At 44.6% G+C, this 26,636-nt stretch overlaps 1 protein-coding gene across 8 annotated transcripts in view; it reads left to right on the forward strand.

The window, feature by feature from the left end:
• The window catches only part of SLC8A3 (solute carrier family 8 member A3), a gene marked incomplete at its 5' end in the record, with an annotated part of 157,562 nt that overhangs the window by 85,776 nt on the left and 45,150 nt on the right, over window positions 1–26,636 (forward strand). The window contains one exon of one of the 8 annotated variants that reach the window (XM_080673470.1): window positions 19,220–19,293. The exons of the other annotated variants lie outside the window; for them this stretch is intronic. The remainder of the gene's footprint in view (window positions 1–19,219; window positions 19,294–26,636) is intronic. 8 annotated transcript variants of the gene reach the window in all.

Raw genomic sequence — 26,636 nt, forward strand, 5'->3', positions numbered from 1 at the left:
TCTTTCCCATTCCAACCCAGCAAGGCGGGATCACCAGGAGGGGAATTCATCAAGACAAGACAAGCCAACTTTTTTTAAAATTCATTTCAACCAAACAGATGCCATGGAAAGAAGCAAAGGATTCAAGTTCTTGCTTTAGCTCGGCATCAACTATGCATGTAGCGTCTGGAAATCAGCTTTCTGGACTCTAGCTCTTCCTTTACGTGATGACCAGGCAACCTGGAAGATTGCTAACCACTCTTATCCCACTCTCCCCTCCCCCAGATGAGAATCTGCTCACTTGGGAATTTTCCCATGAAGGTTGTACAGGGAGATGTCCCTCTTCCTGTTCAAAGACAGCCCTTGACCCTACCCGCTCCTTCCTTCCCCATGACCTTGTTTCATTTTTTATCTTGTTTCTACTTGGTCAGTTGTTCCCTCACTATCCTTGTCACTTCTAAACGATCACTAAGAACTTGACTTTCTATTATCCCTAAACTTCACCCCGATTTTCACACAGACACAGTGTCTTCCCAAACAATTACAGACTGTCACATTCTGTGGCCGGCACATCTCGGTTCAAGTGCAGTGAGCGGGGAAACCCACCACTTCTCTCACTTTCAGCAAGAGAAATGAGTAGCACTTGAACTGCACAATTTGACGTCACTGGGGCCAGTCCCTGAATTTGTCCTACCAGTCCCTATCCCTTCTGTCTTTTAGAAAACTCCTCCTATGAACTCGTGTCCTCCTCTAGCTCCATTTACAGAGCACCTACTGTATATCCTGTAGTCTAGCTTTTATTATGTTAATCTTACTGATGAAGAAACAAACTTGGATCCCTGGCTGGTTTGGTTCAGTGGATAGAGTGTTGTCCTGCGGACTGAAGGGTTCCAGATTCGACTCTGGTCAAAGGATCGGTTGCAGGCTCGATCCCTGGCCCAGTTGGGGTGCGTTCGGGAGGCAAACAGTAGATGTGTCTCTCTCAGATCGCTGTTTCACTCTCTGTGTCTCTTCCCGTCCTTTCAACTCTCTCTAAAAATCAATGGAAGAAATATCCTCGGGTGAGGATTAGCAACAATAACAAAAAAAGAAACAGCTTGGAGGTTAAAAAAAAATCATCTACTACAAGCACACAGTTGTATGGAAGCTGAGAGTCTAAGTTATATTTGATTCCAGAGCATTGCAGAAGCTCTACCCTCTGCTGCCTCTCCTACATCGCTTCAGCTCCTTCCCTCTCCAACCTCCAACTCCCATCCAAGCTTCTCAAACATCTTAGTGTCGCTATGCCCCCATCTCCCTTCACTCCTTGGCCCTCTGCCATCTCTGAGATCATCCGAGACGTCTCTGCTGGGTTTGACACTGTGGATCACTGGCCTTCCTGATGCTCCTTACTCCCATGTGCTCCAGAACAGCATTCTCCTGGCTCTTCTCATTCTGCCTCTGCCTCTTTTGCTGGTAGCTTGTTCTCCATCATGCCTCATTCATAGTGATGCTCCTCAGGGTCTCATCTTTGCTTCCTTGCCATACAGTGTCCTTGATCTATTTTATCCACTTAGGTTTTGCCCATAATGTCTGAATTGATAAGACCCAAATTTATCTCTTTAGCCATATATTTTGTTACTTGCTAGACACCTCTACCTGAATGTCTCACAGGCATTCCTCACAGTTATGTTCTTCATGGAACTGCCTCTTCCTCAGTTGGTAGCATCACCTTACACCTTGTCACCCGAGCTAGTAACCTGGGATTCTTTCAAGCTGCCCTTGCTTTGTTTCGCATCCAATCAAATCCCATGTCTGTTTCCCTAACAACTTTTCTCATTGATGTGTCTCAGAATGGCCTCTAATAATTCACCCCCTTCTTTCCATCTGCTCATCACCGCCCCTATTTCAGGTGTTCATCATCTCCATTTTCTTTTACTACAGTAGCTTCCTAAATGGTCTTGGTGTCTTTAGCCTTCCCCCCTCCACGTCCATTCCTCACATGGTCACCAAAGTAAACTATGCTCCTAGTACGTGGCAGAGCCAGACTAGAATGCAGTGCCATGTTTCCAGTGTTCAGGAGCCAGACAAGATAGACCTGGAGAGGGAGCAGGGAAATGTTGGAAGGGGGTGGATGTGAGGATGGGGGATTCCAGTTGCCCTCATTCCGCAGCTCAGTCCAGACTCCACAGCAGAGAACAATCCTTTTTTAAAAAAATATTTTTTTTATTACGGCATAGTGCCTCTTTCAAAATAATTTACAGCACATAACCAAGCCTGCTGTGCGGCATTACAATTTGTCATTAAAACTCCATTCCTCTTGCCAGAGTAAATGAGCCATTTACAGCCAGGGCGCCAAGATGGACTGTTGTTATTTTTTTCTGCCTTTGTTATTATGACTGTTCATAGCTCTTCTCAGACAAGTCCCTGGGGATTCCCAGAGGGCTTGCCTTGCCATTCAGACCAATTAGTCAGGCGTGTGGTGTTTTCCTGGATATGGATGTCACCCTTACAGGGCAGCAGGAAACCAGACCTGGTTCCTCAAATGTGGATGGTGAGCCTGAGAAGTGTCACTTGGACCTACACGTGCTATTACACATACACATGTACACATACACACGAGCTCACATGTGCACACACATGCATTCACAGTGTAAAAGCAAATCTGGGAAAACCAGTGTCTTGTCCTTCCTAGACATCAGCATTGTTGCGCCTCCATTAAGGGTGGGAACACGTGGATTAGCAGGTGAATTTCAAGCGAGTTGAGTATCATTAAGGAAGGTTATTAAATCTCCTCTGAAACATGGGCAGGGATAGGCTCAGTAAATGACTTCTAAATATTTCAGGGTATGAAGCTCTTTTTCCTAGTCTTTCAGGTCTCAGAATTACAGCCCCAGATGCTGTTCTGGATGTCTGACCCAGACTAGGCAGACGACAGTCAAATGAACAAGTAGGCCAAGTGTTCATGGAGGGAAGGAGGAGGAGGAGACGCCTTGGGTGGCTAGAGAAAGAAATATGCTACTGACTAAGGAAGAAGTTTACCCAGAGGGCTGAGGGCAAGGACTTGATCTTATTTATCTTTATATTCCACCCCCTCTTCATTCACATACTGCCCTGCAGGTACATAGAAGATGCTTGATTTTTAAAAAATCTGTTGAATTGAACTATGTATAAAAGATTTGATTCTGCCCTCAAGGAGTCCACAGTTTAGTTTCCCAGAAAGCACATGCCCTCCTATATCTGCCTTTTGAAGTCTGCCTATCTTGCCAAGCTGCTGGGCCAAATTCTCTTTTCTAGGTGAGACTTCTGAGTCAGTGCCAACCTGTCCATCTCCCTAACAAAATCTGGTTTACTTAAATATTTAACTGTCTTCTTGACTGGCCTGTGAACTTCTCGGGTCAGGGAGCATATCTGATTCATCCTTGTATCTCCCGCAATGTGTAGCACAGTAGTAAAATACTCAATACTCAATAAATACATTAAAACATGAATGAAGCTTACTAAATGCTCTGTTTTAGGAATCACAAAATGCAAACTTCTATAAACATTTTCTTCTCTGTGAAACAAGGATGATAACATTAATACTCACATAAGATTGCTGAGAGGATTAAGTGAGACGAAGTATGTAAAGCTCTTAGCACAGGCACCTGACTCACGGTGATAGTAGTTACTACGTAATGGTAGCCTCTGGAGGAGGTATCCTCAGTGTGATTTCCCCCTCCTTTACATCCAGGAGTCCAGATCAGAATGGTCAGATTCCGAGACACATGTTTTCTGTAGGTGCTTCCCTAGGAGGATAAGTAAGGTTCCTTAGGTTTCCCCATACTCTGTTGAACTCTGTCCTCTATTCACAGGCATTGAGTGTGGCTTTCCAAGCTTGAGAAGGGTGTGATCTTGAGATTGGGTTGAGTGTAGAGGGGAATTATGTGGGAACCCCTTTCACGTCCCGCGTGGTTCAGGGTTCCGGTTCAGGGTTCTGGTTCTGGAAGAGGCCGCACACAAATGAAAGAAGACTAGAAAAATATTAATTTGGGAAATGGGGGCCAGGTGGAAGCCCACCTCTAGTGGGAGGACTACCCTTTGCTTTGGCCTTGCCATCCCTTTTATTCAGGTTTGGGATACACCCATTGCCTTTAGGCAGGTAATTCCAGTGACAGGCAGATTATTTTATCAGTAAGGATTTACATGATTATTTGGTGGGGAAGTTGCTTCAGCTACTATTGTCTTAATTAGATAGGGAGTGGTTGGCTCTGACCTTTCAGAGCTTCAATGTTGATCAGCCTTCCAGGTTCCTTGTCCACATCTTTCTATTAGTGAGACAATGATCGGTTTCCGGCAGAATTATATTTAGGTCTACCCTATACAGGAAAATGCATCTCCTGAGGCCTGTCTGGCCTAGTGTAGAGGAGTTATACATGGGTATTTAGGCCCAGACTTCAAGCCAGTAATGGGACCCACTTCATATATGTAGCCACCTCTTACTGTCCCCACCACAACCACTGTGCCCATAACTACAACAGAGGCTAATAACCTGGTGATACCATTGACAAATGTCAAGGCACCCTAATGATCAAACTTCTCAGTGCTCTCTGCATGAATTTTTAAGCTGCTAGGGAAGGAAAACTGTTATATCGACACCTATCATGAAAGACAGGTGGCAAGAGCTAAAATAGAAGTACAAAGGAAAAATTATAAGGTGGTAGGATTTTAACAGCCTGAGGCCGGGCCCATTGATTGGGAGAAAGAAAATGTGTTAAAGGAGGCCACCCTATGACCACTTTCTCCAGGTTTTTTATGGTTTTGCTTTTTTGCACTGCTTCTTCTAGCATCTTTTTATCATAGTCTTAATAACCAGCAGGCCATCAATCTAACTAAAATGTTAAAAGGCATCAGTCTGGGAGAATATGTGGGATGAGAGATGACTTCATTAAAGAAGTGAGTCTTAAAGAAGTAGGGTTTTATCAAGATGGTATGGAAGGAAGGACATTTCTGGTCAAGAGGAGGAATTGTGGAGCCCATCGAGGAAGGAGTGAGTAGTGTAGTGAGGCTGGAGCAGGGTATAGAGTGAGAGAACTTCAGAGTATGACTGAATTGTAGGTCCCTGGACAACAGGCTGAAGGACTTGGTCATTATAGGCCATAAGTCACAACAAAAGTTCATTTTGATTCTTGAAGGGTTAGTCTGGCAGTCATATGGAGGATGGATAAGGGGCAGAAAGAGGATTAAGGAATCAATTAAGGAACTATCAAAGTAATGAAGGTGAAGGATGATGGGGGCCCAGTATGTTTATTGAAATAGATAGTAATAGATGGGTCATAAGGCATTCTATGATGAGAACCAATAGATTTAGAGATTAGGTGGCACTATGGAGGGAAAACAAGAGTGTAGAGTAAAAAAATGACTGCCCAGTTTTAATCCAACATGACAGAATGGATAGAATTGCCCTTAAAAAAGATGGAAAATATAAAAGTGGAGAGCAAGTTTGTGAGGTATTTGGGGATTAACGATGAGTTCCCTTTGGGGCATATTGTTTTTGAGACAGTAATGGGACATCCATGGGAAAATGTAGACAAATGGAAATATGGACCTGGCATTCAGGATAGGTTCAGAGCTAGGGTTGTAAGAGTGGAGGTGAGACCGAAGACACGGGAGTAGAGGAAATCACAAAGGGTTTAATTTAGAATTTAAAGAAGAGGTCAAAGCCTAACTCTGTGGTGTCCCTTCTCCTCCTGGCACCTTTCAGACATGAGCACACACCATCAGAGTGCCATGATGCTACTCCCCCGCTAATGGATAAACACAGGCAAGTCCCTTCTCTAGAAGGGCCTGATTTCCTCAGCTGTAAAATCAATCGGGTGGACTGGATTGTCCACATTCTGGGAAGCCATGTTTGGTGAGCATGTAACAAAGTGGCTGCCATCAGAGAAGGTCATTGAGGTGGAACTGAGCAAAAAATGTCTAGCACAGGGAAGAGCCTTCTGGTGCTGGTCCTAGGCAGGATTCCGCTTAACCCAATTGCCATCACTATCATCAGCCTTCAGCAACCACTGATCATGCTCACAAAAAGAGAAACAGTTAGAGCTGAGAGTTAACCCCGGGGAGATGGCTAAAGAACACTGGTTTGCAAGGCCTGTCAATAAAGCACTGTGCTTCCTGGGAGGTTTAGAAAGTCTGCCTGCTCAGCACACCATGCCCAGATGTCTGACCTTTACCAAGTCCACATTCACCATGTCCTCTACAGACCCAGTCTCAGCACCACCCAGCCTCTTTTTTCAAAGAACAGAACATTTGGTACTCAACTGTAGGTGTCTTGGATTCTATTTACTCCCCGACCCCCCTCCCCTTCCTCCATCGCCAATCCTTTCTGTCTTCTTCTAGTCTAATTTGCATGTAAATTACTTGGGAATGAATTTGGGAGCCATTACTAGGGGAATAGAAGGCAGAAATGATGGGAAGGGTAGAAGATGTTTCTTGCTACTTCCTGTTGTGCTCAGCAACTAGGAGGCATCCTGGGAGCCCCTTGCTATGGCCAGGAATTGGTTGTGGTGTGGCCTAACCTGATAGTAGGTTTGAGATGATACCAGCACTCTTTAAAAAATATATTTTTATTGATTTCAGAGAGGAAGGGATAGGGAGAGAGCGAGAGAAACATCAATGATGAGAGAGAATCATTGATCGGCTGCCTCCTGCACACCCCCTAATGTGGATCGAGCCCACACCCAAGCATGTGCCTTGACCCAAGAATCGAATGGTGACCTCCTGGTTCAACCACTAAGCCACACAAGCTGGGTGATACCAGCACTCTTAAGGTCAAAGAGACCTAGCTGGGAATGGCAGGAGGAACATGGATCTTTCCCTTCCCTGGGTGCCACCTGAAAACTGTTACTGTCAAGACCCTGCATTTAGTTCTAAATTGTGTGTGTTGATTGTTTTTCCTCAGTTATGGTCTAAGTTCCTCAGGACAAAACTTTGCGTTTCTTTGTGTAATAGTCTACCCTTAACCACAGTTTTACTTTCTATGGTTTCAATTACCTGTGGTCAACCCTGGCCCAAAACATTAAATACAAAGTCAGAAAGAATCCATAAGTTTTAAATTGTGCTCCATTCTGAGTAGCATGATGACACCCCTCCCTCGAGGAACCGCTCCATCCTGCCCGGGACATGAATCATCCGCATGTCCAGCGTATGCACGCTGTAAACACTCCCTGCCCATTAGTCACTTAGTGGGCATCTGGGTTATCAGATTGGTTCTCAGAGAGACACAGATAGGGACACCACATTCATGGTAACTTTTATTGTAATACTTTGTTATAATTGTTCTATTTTATTATTAGTCATTGTTGTTAATCTCTTACTGTGCCTAATTTATAAATTACTTGACCATAAGTATAGGAAAATACACAGTATATGTAGGGTTTGGTACAACCCACAGTTTCAGGCATCCACTGGGGCACTTGGAACGTATTCTCCGTGCACAAGGGGAGGGGGGAAAACTGTATTCTCTACACAACCCCTTGAATAATTCTAAACAATAATAGGGATTCATTAAGTCCTTGATTTTAGGCAGCTCCAAATTTCCTACATAGGAGGTGCCTTAAAGTCAACACTGTTATGAGAAAAGTGTAGGAACTTTTCTTAAAGCAGAAATGTTGAGAAAATGTTCATTGTGCATATTTAAGAATGGGTGGAGCTTAATAACCCCAGGTTACCCGTACCCTCATTGATTGATTGATTATTTGATTGATGATTGATTTGAGAAGTAATGTTTCCATTGGGTGTAGGGAAAAGAATATACTTTAGGTTTTTCATTTCTTCTAATTCTGGGAGCCTTTGATGAAGGTTTTTAGATTTCCAGTATAATAGCTGGACTCTGCTGGGGGAGAAACTCTTTCTAAAATGGAAGGAAAGACTGTTATAACTTGAATGCACCTTAAATACAATGCGGTAAAACCACCTTATTTTCTAACCAGTGAAATGAAGACCCACTGAAGTGCAGTGATTTGTTCATGATGACACAGCTATTCAGTAAAACCAGGACTTCAGAATCCCACTTCCCTTTTCTTCAACCAATGGTTCTCAACCTTGGGGGAGCTCTAAAAACTACTAGTGCTGAATCCTGCCCACACTAATTAAGTCGGAACCTACGGGAATGAGACCCAGACATCAGTGTTTTTTTAAAAAGCTCCCCAGGGTTGAGAGCCACAGCTCTATCTTATGGGGCCTCTGCCTTATTGTAGCTCAAAATGAGTTTAGAAAAATTTATGGATCAACTTTAAAATATTTACTGGCTTTCTACTATATGCAAGGCACTGTGTAAAGCGGCTGCAGGGGAATTAGAGGAGGGAACAAAGGCAAGGTCATGGCCTAGATGAGCTTCCTACTAATAGGAAAAATAAGCGATAAGAATGGAATGCCACCTTCTTCTCCCCCTTCTCCCCATTGTTTTGACAAGGGCAGATACTGCTGATTGGTTTAGCACCTTTTCCCCTGACCCAAAACAAATATGGTCTCATAAGCCTTTTCAACCCAGAGCTCCTGGCAGACATCACCTTTGGATCTCTTGGCACCTGGGAATAAACCCACTTACTGTTCTCAGACAGGTCATAGGTATATGGATAGAGCTGAACACTAAGTAGGGAAATAAGAATTAAAGCAAGGATTATAGGTTTAGGCGATAAAGAAGGGTCTTGTCTGTCAGACAGTGATTTTAAACTTTATTTTGTTGGCAATCACGAGTGACTGAAGTTTTTTGGATAAGAGACTATAAATAAGATTAACCTGGTTACTATGAAGGACGAAGAGACTGCAGTTAGTGAGACCAATTGGGAGGCGATTGCAGAGTTGAGTCATCAGGATGTATAGGAGGCCACAAGGGCCTGAGCATCGGGAGTCACAGTGGAAATTGAGAAAAGGGACAATTTGAGAGACATTGAAAGAGAAGAGTTGATAGGGCCTCATGATTAATAGAGTGAAACGCTAGAGAAGAGTGAGAGAACTCAGATGACTATCAGGTTTGGGGACTGAGTGAGTGAGGAAATGGTAACGCTGTTGGTGAGAAGAGAGACGCCAGAGAAATCACTAGATTTAGTGGAGAGATGATTAACTTGGGATGTCCAGACATTATACCGGTGGGAAAACCTGTTGTGTACTTTTAACAATAAAGATTTATTAAAAAAAACCAACAACAACCTGTTGTGAAGTGGCATTGGCATGCCTGGGTTGAAATTCCTGGTTCCATCCTTTATCTCTGAATGAAATAGAAATGGAGTAGGTAAGCCTTTTAATTTGTCCCAGTTGTAAAATGGGGGTGATGATACTAATAGTCGTATCACAGGGTTATTTTGAGCATTAAAAACACAAGTGTAGCAGGGCTTTGTAAACAGTAAGAAACCACAAGCAATTGATTAATTATGGATTCTTCTGGCTCATCCACATGGATGTATGCTGGCCCCGAGTCTGGGAGGGAAGTCAGGCCTGGAGATGGAGACTTGAAATTATTCTCTGTGGAAGAGATAATAAAGTTAGGCAATGTTTAAGATCTCTTGAGTAGATGTCCAAAAGAGAGCAGAGATCACATGGAATGTTGAATAATACACTTTTAAAGCAGTTTATTTCTAGCATAAAAGAAAATAAACCGTTCCACATAGTGTCCAGCCACCATACACATTATTCACATTTTATTGTATTTCTTTCTTTCATGTTCTTTGTTTTTAGCATAAACAATTATTTATAAAGGAGAATAAGGAAAGGAGAGTGAATAAGACATTTAAAAAATAGTTGAAATAACCTTAACTATGGAAGAGAGTCATAATACATTTTCTTTCCAGGAAGTGGGGATAGAAATCACAGATTCCTCCAATCGGGAAAACTGTTGAGGTCGTTTAGTCTAAACTATTTTTGTTGTTGTTGTTGCCAAGTCTACATTCATTAAGTTGGCATTATGCTCCAGGTCTTTGGCTAAATGATATCCATGCAATATATCATAGAATACCCCTAGGAGTGTTATGAAGTAGATAGTATTACTGTCCATCTTACAGATGAGGAAACAGGCCCAGAGGCTTAGTATCCTGACTCAGGTCTCAGGGCCAGGCCTGTCTGACAGCAGAGCTCAGGCTTTTAACTGCTGTGCCCTCAGAGCCCTCCCCACCGTCCTTGACCCAGTCAGGCTGGAGCTCTTCATAGGACTGGGTGTGGGACTGTGGCCCCGGGGGTGTGTCTGAGTCAGAAGCAGCTGGGAGTGGGCTGAGAAATGAGTCTTCTGTGAAACAGAGCGAAAAGAAAAGCGGGTCAGGAGACAATAATCGTTGCCAATCTTGGTGTGAATGTGTGGTGTGGGAGTGGGACTATAAAGGACTCCAAAGTCACACAGAGGAGACTTGTGGCTGCTCCCTGTCCCCATTCACACACCTGCCTCCCCCCCACCCCTGCCCCAAATCTTCTCTGATGGTTAGCTTTGCTTCTTCAGACAAGGGGTGCCCAGTCATCCTGCCTGGGGGAGAGGTACAGCTGTACCAGTAGAGATGAGGAAACCACTCCTCCTGAGTGAGTTTGTCTTTAAACAGAGCACCTGACTCCATAATCATTTGGAGAGAGCCTTGGGCCATTGCCCTTCTCTTGCCAGCTGGGCAATGCTGTGAGAAAAGAAGATGCCCTAGGTCCAGAGGCCGGGGAACCACTCCCAGCCCCTGTAAGAATCAGAAGGGCTGACAGGATTCCTTTTTCAGAAGCAGCCTTCCTCTTCCTTTGGAAAGAAAGCCCTCTCTCCAGCTCTGCTCCAAGGCAGCCTCCTGCAGAGCATCCAGAGAGCTGCTGAGCTGTTCCCATGACAACGGAGGAAGGGGCTTTTTGTTTTCCTCAGAGGGTTGAGTCCTTTCAACCAGAAGGTGGCTGTTGGCTCTTTTCCATATTCCACACTCCACCCCCTACCCTTGTTTGCGTGACTAGTTTTGCATTTATGGAGTTTTCAACATTGTTAGTATGGGTGTGGGCGTTGCAAATGCATACCTTTTTCACCTTCAAACCCAAAACTTATAGCCAAGAGTCACAGTGGTTAAACACTCTACTTTTCCCTTTCATTTTCTCAAAATATGCCCTGCTTTCATAACAATAGCAATAGCATATTAGTCAGGGTACTTCATACTAGCTGCTGTAACAACCTTACATATTAAGTTTGTGTCTTACTCATGCACAGGCTAATAGTTTGGTTCTTCTCCGAGCCATTTCTCAGGGACACAGGCTACTTCCATTTGCTCCACCATGTTGGGCTGCAGAATTGCTCTGGCACAATCCAGCCGGTAGAGGAGGGTGGTCTTTGTACCTGTCACTTAACCCTCTGGCCTAGCAGTGTCACACATCACTTCTACCTCCACTCCTCTGGTGGTCACTCAGTCTGTGCCCTGCTTAGTGCAAGAGAAGCTGACAAAAGTGGTCTCTGGCTGGTCAGCTACATCCCAGCAGCAACTCCACACTGTGGAAGGGGAGCTGAATCTTTGTTGGTCTTCCCCACAAAGCTAGCATTCATACAACATGTATTATTTGTCAGGCAATGTGCTAAGTATTATTTCATTGCACCAACCCTGTAAGGTTATCACCCTCAATGTACAGATGAAAAAGCTGACTGTAGAGATGTAACATAACTCTGTGTTATAACTCACAATATAAGATTACATAAGTAGTTGGTGGTAAATCCAAAAGTTAAGCCTTAACTCCAGAGCAGTGGTCACCAACCTTTTGGACCTCACAGACCATCAGTGGTCCGCGGACCCCCGGTTGGCGACCGCTGCTCCAGAGCACAGGCTCCTATCTGGTACGTTCCACTGCTTTTAGCTTCTGGCCTGAGAAACTATATTGGCCACTAAGCAGCCTAGGCGGTCTTTAGCAATTTACTTTTACTCTCTGCATCTTGGTTTCATCTTCTGTGAAGTGAGAATGTTAAACAGGATGAGGTCTGAGGTTGCTGGTAGCTGGGACATCATATGATTCTTGGGATGAACATATTAGTTGTGTGAGTGTCTTAGTCAGCTTGGGCTGCTATAACAAAAATATCATAGAATGGGTGCTTAAACGACAGACATTATTTCTGGAGGCTGGGAAGTCCAAGATCAAGGTGCCAGCAGATTTAGTGTCTGGAGAGGGCCCACTCTCTGAGTTGAAGGTAGCAGCCTTTTCGCTATATATCCTCACATAGTGGACAGAGAAAGCTCTGGTGTCTCTTCCTCTTCTTCTTTTTTTGTTTTTTTTAAAATATATTTTATTGATTTTTTACAGAGAGGAAGGAAGAGGGATAGATAGTCAGAAACATCAATGAGAGAGAAACATCGATCAGTTGCCTCTTGCACACCTCCTACTGGGGATGTGCCCGGGATGTGCCCACAACCAAGTTACATGCCCCTGACCGGAATCGAACCTGGGACCTTTCAGTCCGCAGGCTGACGCTCTATCCACTGAGCCAAACCGGTTTTGGCTCTTCCTCTTCTTATAAGGGCACTCATGGATGCTCCACCCTCATGGCCTCATTTAAACCTAATTGCCTCCCCTTTACTTTTGTTAATATTATCACTTTAGAGGTTAGGATATCACTGTGAAGTCTCATATCAGCCCTGCCTAGCCTCCTAGGAGGTGGCTGAGATAAGGAAGTTCCACCTCTCCACTCTTGAGAGCATTCCCTCACGCATCCTCCTTCCTTCCCTCCTTCCCTCCCTCCTTCCTTCCCTCCCTCCTTCCTTCCCTCCCTCCTTCCTTCCCTCCCTCCCTCTCTCCCTCCCTCCCTCCCTCCCTCCCTCCCTCCCTCAGGTGAGGAATCTGCACATCCCAGCAGGGATTCAGCTTCCCTCTCAGATTTTGCTTGCTATGGTAATGGCTTCAGTTGAGGGCTTGTATAATTGCAGAGTAGATAATGATCTCCAGGCCAACTTCAAGTCAAAGCTATTTTTAATGGAATTGCCAAAGGTGGTAGGGATGGGGATAGGGAGAAGAGATGTTTGGAGAATGCTTTTTTAAGCCCATACATCTCCCAGAATTTTAGCCCTTGTATTTCTGAACCTAAATTTTGAAGAGGGGGTTGGAGGATGCCAAGTAAATCCCCACAGACATATGTAAGACCTGGGTTCACTCTCCTGCACATACCTGTCTCTTTTAGATGCAGTTGCATAGAGTGGAATAGTCAAGTGACTGTTGCATATAGGCCAACAGTCAAGTGACCTGAGTCTATTCCCAGCTCTGCTAAAAGCTCTTCATGTGTCCTTGAACTGGTTGCTTCCCCTATCAGTTTCCTCATCTGCAAAATGAGAAGGTTGAACTAAATGATCCTCATGTCCCTTTCAACTCTAAAATCCTAGATGATCCTCAGATGTCAAGAGTGGTAAAGCCCTGAACTGAAATGTCATGTGCTCCACAAATGGCTGGATTCTTTCTGTTTAAACCCTTTCCTTCAAGACTTCTCGGTTACCTTTGTTGATACAACCTGACCTGTCTTAAGTGTCCAAGTCACAATATAATATTGAATATCAACTCTAATTGAAAAATTAAAATAAGCCAACAAAAAAGAACCTAGGGCTTTATTTTATACATTTTCTTGGGGAAGAAGGCAAAAGTTTTTCTGGGTTATGAATGCCATCTAGAAGGGCATAGTTCATGAGACTTATTATCAAATCTTCACAGAAGAAAATTTTACCAATACCCAGCAATGTAAAACAAACAAGCAAACAATGCCCCCTCTGCCATAGTCAGGTTAGACTGCTGAATTTGGATTTGACCTTGAACTTGTTATAAGTGAATGAGATAGACCAGAGGTGGGTTATAAACTGATTTGGGCAATACTGGTTCTATCTGTGAATGTTGACTTGGCCTGTGGTTATAGTGCTAACAGTTTAGTAATTTGCCTCATTTTTAATCTCCCTTTCTCTTTAGCAGGATCATTTTCTCTGTGTTAAGGGATTAACACTGAGGTAAGAATGGCTACATAAGAGCTCTTTCTGGAATACAAATGACTTTATAAATAAAGGAACACAAAAGGAAGGAGTAGGAAGAGTACTTAGCTCTATCAAAGTTGGCATATTCCATATGCTTTCTCCCCTGATCATAGCATTATGCATTCAGGTCTAGACACTATTTCAAGACCCATGCTAGAGTCTCCCCTGGGCACAAAGACCAGTGTGCTTAGATGAATAGTGTTCCCCAAAAGTTTATGTCCACCTCACAATGTAACCTTATTTAGAAATAAGGTCTTTGCAGATATAATATTTAAAATTATTCCAGAGTAGGTTGGGCCCTAAGTCCAGTATGACTGATGTTCTTGTAAGAAGAAGAGAAGAGACAGAGACACACAGACTGACAGGGGAGGTCATGTGATGACAGAGGCAGAGAGTGGAGTGATGAATCTATAGGATGAGGCAAGCACATAGTTTATTCTTATATTACTATTTACTAATTATTGTGTTATTTGCCATATGAATGATTGTAAACCCAGTTTTGCCCCACCCTGTGTAAGCCAGGGAACAGCAAGGATTGCTAGCAATCACCAGAAGTTAGTGAGAGACACAGAAGGAGGCGCCTCCCTAGAGCCTTCAGAGGGAACATGGCCCTGCTGACACCTTGATTTCAAACTTTTAGCCCCTGGAACTGTGAGACCATAAATTTCTGTTGTTTCAGGCAACCCAGTGTGTGGTCCTTTGTTACAGCAGCCCTGGGGAACTCATACAATCAGGGTGGAGAGGGGTCTGGAAGCCACATGAGAACAAATTGGAAGAGCCAGAAACCCCCAGTCTTGGGGTACTCGTTGCCCATTTTCTTCATTCCCACTTCCAGCTGTTGAGAAGTTGTTAAACCTGAGGATGGTCTCACTGCAAATCCTGCTCCCTAGTCCCACCCTAACCATCATGGCTAGTAGCAGCCTTGTATTCCTCTCTTACTGGCTGCTGTCCCATCCCCTCAAAGACTGTTTCAAACCTTTCTCAAGTCTCCAGATTCATCCACCTGCCTCACCCTCAATTGATGATTTACTCGTAGACACTGATGAGAGCACTCTTACCTTCTCTCTTCACCTGGAATCCCTCTCTGCATCCCGTGTCTGAGGGAAGGTGTGCACCTCTTGCTTATCAAAGGGAATCTTCATCTGTGCTCTTGACCCCAGCCCTTTGGGCAACCTCAGGCACCTTACTCCTTGAGCTCTTCTCTCCCCGGCTGCTGTCTCAATCTCTCCCTTCCTGTGCTTCCTTCCCTCCCCATCCTCAGTGTCTTTTTTATAAGCAGGCTTAGGTCTCTTTCAATAAAACTAAACCAAGCCAACAAACAAACACATTCCTCAGACACTATTGATCTTTCCCTTGACCTTCAGATTTCTTTACCGAATTGTTAATAGTCACTCCTTCCACCTCAACATACTCTTGGAGGCTATTGCCCTCACCCCTTAATGTGAAACCACTAGGGACTTTCAGCATCCACAAATCCCATTGTCTTCTCTCTATTGACATTAAAGACTTCTCAAAAACTAATCTTAGCCAGTTCAATTCCTGGTCAGGGCACATGCCCAGGTTGTGAGCTTGATCCCCAGTAGGTGGTGTGCAGGAGGCAGTGATAGATGATTCTCTCTCGTCATTGATGTGTCTATCTTTCTCTCCCTCTCCCTTCCTCTCTGAAATTAATAAAAAATGTATTTAAAAATAATTTTAAAGCACCACACATAGTCTCATACTTAATTTAAGTTTTTGCATCTTCACACACACACACACACACACACACACACACTCACACTCACACTCACACACACACATGGTTAACATGGTCACATGCTCTCTACAGCACTTATCACTGCTGACCATTCACTCTCTTCTTAAAACTTTCAACCTGCTTGGACCCAAGTTTTCTTCATACCTCTCCAACTGTTCCTTCTCAACATCTTTGGCTGGCTCCCCTTCCTTTTACCACTTTTGTTGGCCACTTTCTCTTCTCATTCTACATGCTACAATTTCAATGAACACCCACATGCTGATGGCTCACAAATTCTTATCCTCAGCCCAGACCTCTCCACTGATCTTCAGTCTCTCTTCTCCAACTACCTGCAAGGCAGCTCTGTCTTGATGTCCAACAGACACCTCATTTTCAACATACCTAAAGTTGAACTTGATCTTTCTCAAATAGTCTTCCTTTTCTGTGTTCTTTATCTCTGCACCAGATGTCTGCATCCACCTGCCACCCTCCTGTGTGACCTGGGAGCCACCTTAGGGCTTTCCCTTCTATATCTTCTACTTCACCTCTACTCCTTGTATGCCTTGGCTGCTGTCCCTGGCAGCACTATTTTCTTGGTCACTCAGAAGTCATTTTTGAGCCTATCATCTTGTCTCAGTGGTCAAATACTCTGGCTTCCAGCCCCATACTATTCCTCAAAACTTTTGTTTTTCATTCCTAATACCACCAATGAGGCTTTCATTATATTTCTTTCATTTGGACCCACTGCAATAGATTACTACCTAGCCCTGCAACAGGTTCTTTTCTGAGCCAATACCAACTTAAATAGTGACAGAAAATCCAAAGTACTGCTTAAGGTCTGAGTTTACGGGAGCATGACTTCATCCTAGTTAAAAACAAAAAAGTTCTTCGGTGGCAGAAGACTCAGACTGGCCTCCATCTGGCCTCCCTGCATGTCCTACTGCTCCCTGTACTTGCTCAAGATGCCAACACTCCTGGTTCTTTCAGCCTCTGTGTCTTGGCTCGGAGTGCTACTCCCTTCAGCATAATGGCCCCACCCACCCCACTCCTGCATCATCTAGCACTGCTCACTAAAATTCAGGACATACTTTAAAATTTATCCCAAGTCATCATGGCCATCATCACCACTGTTACCTTATGTTTGAACAGTATTTCACAGTTTTCACATGCATTTTCTCAAGCCTCACAGAAACCCAGTACTGGGAAGGGTAAATATTTATTATTCCTTGACAAATTTTGGAAACAGATCACAACAGGTAAATTGTTGGCCAGTACCCCACTGTCTTTGGGCCCTTCTTTATTTTTCTCTTGTCTCCCATCATATTCTGTCTCCTACTATGATTATTTGTACACTGGTCATATCTTCCATTCTATATTGTGAATTATACCACATCCTCGAATAATGTCGTTTTATCCAACATCGTTTCATTATAATATTTATGAGATGCTGTAGGAACTTCGTTCTCATTTATATCAATTAGAATATGGTAAAATTGGTTTGGTAATACATCATTTTGCTTAAAGTAACAGAATCTATTGCAGACATTAGTGATGAACATAAGACATAGGATGAACGCAGTATTTTGGATTGTCACGGTGGCTTGATTCTGGTATTTGAAAATTTGACCCATCGAAGAGTAAGAGGTGACTTCGTTTATGTGTCCCCATCTTGCAAAGCTAAAGCCGGTCAGTGGGCTTTAGAGGAAAGGCATTGTGGACCTGAAGCAACTCGATTACACTCAGAGCAGCTGGACACCTCAACTGTCAGAGACGGCCCATGTCAGGGATATTGCAGAAGCTACTTCTGCATTGAGGAGGGAAGATGGCCAGGGAGGGTAGATTCTTTATTTATCCCTTCATTAAATAACATTTAACAAGAATCATTTATGCACCAGGAACTGTGCAAGGTGATGGGAATGCAGTGGTAATAAAAACCAAGTCCCTCCTCTTGAGGAATTTTCAGCCCACTGGGAAAGATGGGCATAAGTGATAAGTAAATATGTAAATTACAACCTGTGAAAGGTGCTAGTGTTCTACAGAAAATAAAGGGTGCTGCCTTGAAAATCACGGGTGCACTTCATAATGAACTCAACTGGCAGATAGAGAAAAAGCAATCCAGGCAGAGAGACACCAAATGCAAAGACCTTGAGGTGGCGAAGAGCTTGGAGGAGAGACGGAAATGAAGGACGGCCAGTACGGCAGCACAGGCGTTCCGGTGCAGAGCTGGCGGGCCCCATAGTCCACGGGAAGGAGTTTAGATTTTCTTCTCAATGCCCTGGGCAACCATGGGAAATTCTAAGGTACTTTCATGTTCTAAAAATAATGTAATTGCTGTTTAAAAGCTAATTTATCTAAGGACGGCAGACTACATCCCTGTGAGTGGCAGCTGTTCTAATTCAGAGTGGGTGCTATTGCCAAACCCAGGGAGACAGATCTCTGATTCATAAAGAGGGCATTTTTCTTTGGGAGGAACCCTGAGATCTGTCTGGTCTCAGAGGAAACGAGACAGCAAGGGAAAACAAGCTGTTGCGATAGGGCTATTGTAGGGATAAAAAGAGGGAAGGAGGCAGCGAGCCCTTTTTCCTAATCCACAACTTCAGCTGAGACACACACACAGGAGAGAAAATCTCAGAAATAACTTGGGCTGCTTATCCAGTGGTTCTGTGAATTTTTACTGAGCCTCACTATGTACCAGCTGTACCAGGCCTTGGGGATCTGACCATGAGTCAGACAGAAAAAGCTCTTGCAATCAGAGAGCCTACCAATGGACGTGAGGGGGCGGAAAGCTACCCTTTAGGAAGTCATTGTAAGCATGTCCCAGAGAAGCAGAGCTAAGGGCAAACACATTCATTGATGCCAAACATGAGAGAGAGAGAGAGAGAGAGAGGGAGAGAGAGAGAGAGATTGAGATTGTAAGACCTGCCCTGAATGATGAAAGGAGGTTTTTGGAAAGGAAAATAGAGAAGGACAAGGGAAATTATCTGGATGGCAAAATTTGTTTCCTGTGGTACCTCAGTCTCTCTTTAATCCTTTTCTATCCCAACCCCAAATTTAAAAGGATTGCAGGAAGCTTTCGCTGGAGTCATTTCTGGGATAAAAAGATGTGCAGAAATGAAGACTTCCGTCCTGAGTTTGCAGACGCACCCATCTTTCACCCCTATTGTGTAAATCAGCTTGTATCAAAAGATAAGCTGTGGCCCTTTGAGCCGCTGTGATAATGTTAGGACCCCATCGAATGGGATTGGCATGAATTAACCTACTGCAGTATGTCTACAAATCAAGAGGTTGGCTTTTACTGGAAATGTCCCAAGGCTTTGTGCACAGGGCAAGCCAAATGTCTCCCCTCACTGAGACTGAAAATGCCCCGAGTGCCCTTGCTGATAAGATCTGATGTGTAGATGCTTGTCTACAAGCACTCAGCGGCTGCTGGCAACATTTATTACAACCCGAGTGTGAAACGTGCTAGTCTATTTCCGAGAAAATGTATCAGCCACAGTAGATGTATAAGAAATCTGGCTTTGCTGTGACTAATTTCCCATTTCTGTACCACCTTTAGCTTGGGGACAACGTAAGAAGGTGCTTACCAAATGAAGAGATACTGAACCCCCAGATTACATCCTTGCTGTTGAGGTCAGAACAACTACACCTAACCTACCTTTCCAGCCTCAGCTTTAATCTATCCTCCGTTACTCTGTTACCCCTCCAAACTAGACTACTTGTGGGATCCTGACTGGTCATCTTTGTTCTGCCTGGTACTTTAGCCAGGAACGGTCTTGGTCACCAGAGGAGTTTTCTCTCATCCTTTGTGACCCAGCTAAAATCTGAATGTCTCTGAAAATTCTCCCTGCCCTGCTGGAGAGCTTTTCTCCTTTGGGTTTCCATAGGTCAGGTCCTGTGCTTGGCATTGGGGATACAAAGTCAAGTAACATAGCGTCTGCCTCCTCAAATCTTCACAATCTGGCAGTGGGCCAGGCACCCGTCGCTATAATCGAATGTGGGCCCCAACCTTGAGCTCTTCCATCATCAGGAAATTCCCAGATGACTAGTGATATCACTGTCCCATCCTGGCTCTCTAGCCGGCACATTAGCCTCCTTCCTAGAAAGGTAATTACCATTCTCATTACAACCAGCAGCAACCTGACCACCATCATAATTTTAAAATTAGTAGGACAGAGCTAATGATATGCGAACTTTCTAAGTCAACAATGTATGGGATGATTATTTGTATTCTGAAGATTTTTCAATTTCTAAAGGCCTCTGCAAATGCTAAGATTCCTGCTACCAGGAAACTTGAGTTCCATTTACAGATATCGAATATAGTTCATTTGTTAGGAATGCTTCTCTGTTTCATGAAACAAAATTAAAAATGCATGTGAGACTATTAGCACAACAAAGTGGCAAAATAAATTGCATCTAGTCAGATATGAACTAAGATGCACATGCACTAACAAGGGGAATAGTGATGGTCACTGCCATATCCACAACATGATATATCTTTTTCAATGCATCTGTTGAACAGAGTACCAACTATTCACATGCATTAGAAGTTTGCTTCTTATACTTCAGATAACTTGTTTTTCTTAGAAAAGTTTTAGTTTACTCTCCTATCTATCAATTTATCCTTAGTGGAAACTAGAAATTCACTTCTCTGTTACACTGAACTGTCTATCCTTTTGGCAGTACCACCCTGGCTTAATTACTGTGGCATTTTAATAAGCAGTGGGAGTTCCTCAACTTCGTGCTTCTTGTTCAAAGATTATTCTAGGTCCTTTGCATCTCCATATACATGTCAGAATCAGCTTATTTATCAATTTTTACTTAGAAAATTGGTTGTGATTATAATTGGAAACATGGTGTTGAGTGTATAAGTCAATTTGGAGGAAACTGAAATCTTAACAACGTTGAGGCTTTTAGCCCATGAACATAATGCATCTCTTCATTTGTTTAGATGGTTAATTTCCCTCAGGAATGTTTTAGGGTTTTCAGTATAGATGTATTACATATATTTTCTTAAACTCATTTAAAAGGATTTTTACATTTTTGATGCTATGTTAAACATTTAAAATATTTAAAAAAATTTTATATTCCAGTTGTTTGCTGCTAGTGTATAGAAATACAATTGAGTTTTGTACATTGGCCTCATGTCCTACAACCTTGCTAAATTTACTTATTAGCAACTAATAGTTGTTTTATATATATTTTAGACTTTTTATATAAACAATCATGTTATCTATGAGTAGTTTTACTTCTTTTCTACTTGTATGCCGTTTATATATTTTTTTCTTGTTTTATTACACTGGTCTCCCATTCTTCTGGGTTTCTTCCAACCTTAGAGGGAAAAATGTGTACAAAGTAGAGGCATCTTTTCGAAGCAGGTTCTTAGTTTTTCAGATTGGAATCATGTTGGCGCTCTGGGCCCTTAGGGAAAGCAGCGAGCACAGAGGAAACGGTGTAGGCTCACAATCATTTGCCCTTATCAGCTCCCACATGGAGCACATTCCCATTTCCATTCTTGGCCTGCCATCCTGTTACAATTTAAAGTTGCTGGCTTTTTTTTTGTTGCAAAAAATATGTCTCAAAATTTTCTAATGCCTCTTTTTTATTTTAAGCCAATAAAGACTGTGCCAACACCCAGCCGTCAATCTAGGAAGAACTGTGGTTATTTGTGTGCTGTTTTCCCTAGACAGAAGGTGCTGAGTCCACATCCTCCATCCAGCTACTTCCTGTGACCAGCATGGACCTTCACATGACAACCTGCTGGGAACATCCTCTGAGTTTTTGACCACACCGAGCCAAATGGCTGATCCGGCCTTAACCTTGACCTTACCAGCACTATCTTCTCAGCACCACTTTGGCTCGGTAGCTGAGGGGTTTATTCCAAGTGATGAGTGAATGCAGTGTTAGTATCTCTTTGGGGCTTTTGAACTCATTTATCTATCAATCTTTTGTGAAAGGGAAAGACGAGGAGAAGATAGGCTAGTGTTTGCACTATTAGAGGTTGTCTGATTTCTCGCTGCATGTTCTTGGCCACTCTTCTGCTGTATCACAGTTCTGAAAGCCGTAGGAAAGTCATCACGGGGCTCAACACGATGGCATTGGCTTTAGTAGGTCTTGTGCATAACCGGGTCAGACTTGGAGCACAAGCTGTAAGGTAGTGATTTGGGTGAATTATAAATTCTGGCTTTAGGTGTTCATCATCAGAGCTGTTGTCAGACTCATGGCCCAGAATGCCGGCACCCAAGGAACACCTCAAAAATCTCAGGACCCTAATTCCTGAACCAGTCTTATGGTCCAAACCGAGGGGAAGAGTATTTGCAATTGGGGTAATCCCGGAGAAGAATCTAGATCATTTTTCTGCAATACTTTCTCACTTTTCCAATGTAGTTCTGATTACCATTTATAGAGCATTTATGCAGCCAACACTGTACTAAACTGGTATCTTCATTCTCTGTGAGACAGGTACTATGAGTCTAACTTTACAACGGGGAAAACTAAGACACGAAGAGATAAATTCCATAAATTAATTGAGCCTGTCTGTGGAGAAGCTGAGATTTGGACCTAAATCTGTCTGTCTCATTCCATAGCCTTCACTCTAAATCAGAGCTTGGCAAAGGATTTCTGTAAAGAAAAGATAGTATCTTGGTCTTTGGAGGCAATATGTGGTCTCTGTCTCACATTCTTTCTTCCTGCCTTTACAACCCTTTAACAAAGTAAAAGCCATTCTGAAACCACAAGCCACACAAAGAGGTCATGGGCCAAATTTGGTTTGGATTTGGCTTGTGGGCCAAGTTTGCTGACCCCTGCTTTCAGTCAGCACATACACACTGTTTCTCAGGATGCGAAAACTCAGTATTTCCAGTGGGAATTGGCCAGAAAAACAGGGCCTGGGAGAGGTAGCCAGTTACAATAGGTGTTATCCTTGCTCTGGTGAGATGAATGCGGGGGGTCACTTTAACCCCCTGTCAGCTGTGCCATGGAAGGATGGGTTCACCTTTCCCTTTGGGATCCCCTTAGGAACCTCAGGCCTCCAGCAGCCCAGAGAACCGCCGGCTCGGGGGAGATGCCTTCTCTCAGAGAAGGAAGCGGGCAGGGCAGACATTGTCTTCACATCTGCCTGACCCTTCTCAACCTGCCTCCTCTTCACCCTCTTGGTTATAATCACTGCACTATCAGGAACCCTGGAGTCAGCAGCTTTTCCTGTTCATATTATCATTTATTTTTTAGCTGCCAAGTGTTCGACTGTCTGAGGGACTCCACAGTAAATGTTTATCCCCGGCCTGGGAGAAGCTGAGGTCCCTTTGCTGAGCTCACAGTGTGGCTCTGAGAACGCTCCTGACCAGGACGGCTGACTGTCTCCGGCGGGCACAGTCCCCAGCTGTGGGCTGAGTCCCTTCCAGAAAGGCTGCAGGGCCAGCCAGCATCCGTGACTCCCCACTGCCCGCATCTAACCAGCATCTCCCGCTCCTCGCCACACGCTCGCTCCCCTGCCCACCCCCTTTCCCTGGCGCAGACACATTCTTCTGCCTGGAAAAGGAGCCTTGTTTCCATGGAAGCCTCATTAAATCTGCATCTTGCTCAGTTTGGGTCTGATCCCGGCTGCCAGAAGTATTTTTAGCCCGTGCACTTGTGTAATGAGATAGGGGTTGGGAGAGGGGACAGTATGGACAGAGAGAAGATTTTTTTTAAAAAAAAGAGAGGTAGGAAGGGAAGGCAAATCTCAGCAAGGGAGGGTTTCACCCCTTGGGCTGTTGGGGCCACTGCTCCGGGCTGGCTGCATCCTACTGGACGTCCATGGACACTCGCCATGACAACTGTCCTGGTCACATGTCAGGGAGCCTCTAATCTCCCTTTCCATGAGCTCAGTTGGCCCAGCCAGGGTATCACTTAACCCAGGGAGTGTGACTGACTGATGCTGCTGCCCAGGGATTTCCCCTCCCAGGGGCAGAGGGGCAGGGAAGGGAGAGCAGCGGGCAAAGGGCTGGTCCTCCGGGGTCTGCAGTGTGTGATGGCCGCAGAGTGACAGCAGGGGGGCGAGGGTGTCTTAACACATTGGAGGTTTACACCCAAAGTCAGGACTGGGGGTCAGACAGGGCATATGGTGCTGGAACCTTATACCGAGTTCATCCCTGGGCTGCTGGGCTCCTTAGAAGTTTTGTGTCCGTTCTTTAGCCAGACTGTGCCCTCACCTGCCCCTGCACTCGAGAGAGCACTTGGTAATGGGTTGGTTGTTTGCATTGGAGTTGTTGAAATGTGTGTGTGTGTGTGTGTGTGTGTGCGTGCACGCGTGTGCACATCCATGCATAACACCACATAAAGAAATAAAAACCACAGGCAGAGAGAATGGCTAATGCTCATTGAATCCTTACTGTGGTCACATGATATTCTAGGCATTGTTAACTCATTTTCCTTTTCCCTAATTCTATGGGCTAGAGTAGACTCTCACTATCTCCATTCTACAGACAGGGAAACTGAGGCACAGAGAAGTTGAGAAATTCCTCAAGGTCACAGAGTGCATGAGCGGCAGGGCCAGGTTTTGTAGTCAAGCCGCCCGCTTTGAGAATCTGCGGTTCTAAATCAGTAACGTCTCATTGGCCTGTCACACGTTTTCAACCTCTTTCTGTGCACAGACCCATTTATAGTAACTTTGTATTGATGAGCTGAAAGCAGTCTGCAGATGTGCCGCAGGGATTTCATTCATCCTCAAAGACGTGGGCTTTTTTTTTTTCTTTTTCCTTTAAAGATTTTCTGAGGGCGGTATCCAAATTCATAAAAATCTTTATAGTCAAGGTTTGCACTAGCTTCATTCTGACTCTCCTGCTTTGCCATTCTTCTCACATTTCCAGCTGGTTTTTATTGCCTCATCTCTCTCGAGTGCCCCATGGCCCCCAACATGGCTAGTAGGTCTGTGCCCCCCTTCACATTCTCGGGCAGCAGGGGTTCCTCTCCTGTCCAGCCCCACAGTCTGGCTTCTCCTCTGGGGACAGCATTTCATTTCCCACTGTTTTCTCCAGTCTCTCCCCTGAGGGGTAGCTCTGAGGGCCTTCCTTGAGCGCGGCAAGCTGCTTCCTTCTTTACCTGCCAGTCTCTTGGATGATGTATTTTTCAATCTGCCCCTCTTCAAAGCCTTTGTGTTCCCTGAAGTGACCCACTTCTCTCCGTATCCCTCCCAAAACCTATGTGGAGACGATGAAATCAAACTCCACTCACAGCCCTGCCTGCCATAGTCTATGTTCTAAATGCTTTCCCTGTTGTGTTTAGGACATGAAAATCATAGACGTGTGTTGAGGATTTATTTATTATACCATGTGCCTCAACCTTTACAATATGCCTGTGAGATAAGTTCCATAAATAGCCTCATTTTACAGATGAGTAAACTGAGGCACAGAGAGGTAGAGTAACTTCCTCAAGGTCACACAGCCAGGAAGTGGTTGGAACCGTGATGTGAAACTGGACAGTCTGGCTCCAGAACCTGTGCTCTTAGTCACCACTCTGTATTGCCTCCCCCTTGGGAACGTCCAAGGAAAAGATTGAGAAGGGTCAGCTGCAGTCTTCTTGTACAATAAAGCGGAGGCCATTGCCCTGGTCTACACTGGCTGAGTGTTCATTGTCAATGGCTCACATTCAGAAATGACCTCTAGGGCCCAGGGTGTTGCTCGGGTGCGGTGACAACTGGACAGCACCAGGGACAGCCGATGACTGATTTCACCAGTAATGCGGTAATTTGAGGGCAAGGCAGGAAGAGTGCCTTGTCCTTGTCACTCTCTTTTAGTGACCAGAAGCAGGAACCCACCGAATCTAGCTCTAAAAAAAGCAGGATGCATAAGATACAGAGGTGTCTTGCAGAACTCAAGTTAGGCAAACGGGCCTCCTGAGGCCCAACAGAAACTGGGATGTTGCCGTCTTTTCCTCTGGAACCCAGTGGGTTCCTCCTGCTTTTCTCACACCGCTGCCTCATTTCTCTCCATCTCTTGGGCCTATCTTTCACTGACTCTTCATGTCCGTGGAGAAACCTGCATCGACACTCCCAAGTTACCTCTGGCTGTAGCCATGGTGTCCTTAAAACTCCACATTCCCAGGAGAAAACATGGGTCAGGGGCCCAGCTGATGGGCAGGAAAATGGAGAAAAAGACACAGCTGCCAAGACCATGTGCAGCAGGGACTGGGCAGGAAGCTGTTGTCATGGTCCAACATGACAACTTCCAGGGTCAAGGCAGAAATGAGTCGCGTGCTTTTCACAGATGGAGAAACTGAGGCACAGAATGAGCCGGGCTGGGGATGCAGATCTCTGGCCTTTGTGTCAGTCGGAGGAACGGCAGATACGGTATCCAATCCCAAAGGAAGTATGTGTTTTCTCTACTTTGTTCTGCAGCCGTCCACACAGCACTGGCTGGCCAGGGCGGGTTGGGGTCCTCTTAGGATCAACTCAGTTCAAGAGCCCAGGAGAAAAGCACCCCAGGTGAAGTTTGGAAGAGCTCAGGCTCTGGATAAGGATGCCTGGGCCCGGGACCAGCTCTCTGCAGATCTGTTGTGAGGTGCCCTTTTGGAACTAACACTTACCGCTCTTGGCTTTAAATACAGGTCTGCAGAGCCTCCCTTCTTCCCACCATGTGACAAACTCATAAACCTCCCAACAATCCCATGAGAGACGAGTGCTTTCGGGCCCATATCACAGACAAGCAAATTGGGGCCAGAGGGTCAGCAGCGAGTTCAAGGTCACACAGCTGAGCCAGGATGTGAACACAGCTCTGTCTGATTCCTAACAGCCACTCGCGACACTGCTCTCTGCTTCATTTCCTCGTCTGTCAGATGGGAACGATAATGCCCGTGTCACATGGCTATTGTAGTGGGGGAAGCAGATGAAAGAAGATAAAGTGCTCTGAAAACGTAAGCAGCCTCTGCAGACGGGAATTATGTTTGTGGCTGTCACACACCGCCAGCGCCAGCCCGGGGCTTTGCTGAGCTGTACCCAGCAT

The sequence above is a fragment of the Plecotus auritus genome, assembly GCF_963455305.1.
Source record: "Plecotus auritus genome assembly, chromosome: 1".
Classification (NCBI taxonomy): domain Eukaryota; kingdom Metazoa; phylum Chordata; class Mammalia; order Chiroptera; family Vespertilionidae; genus Plecotus; species Plecotus auritus.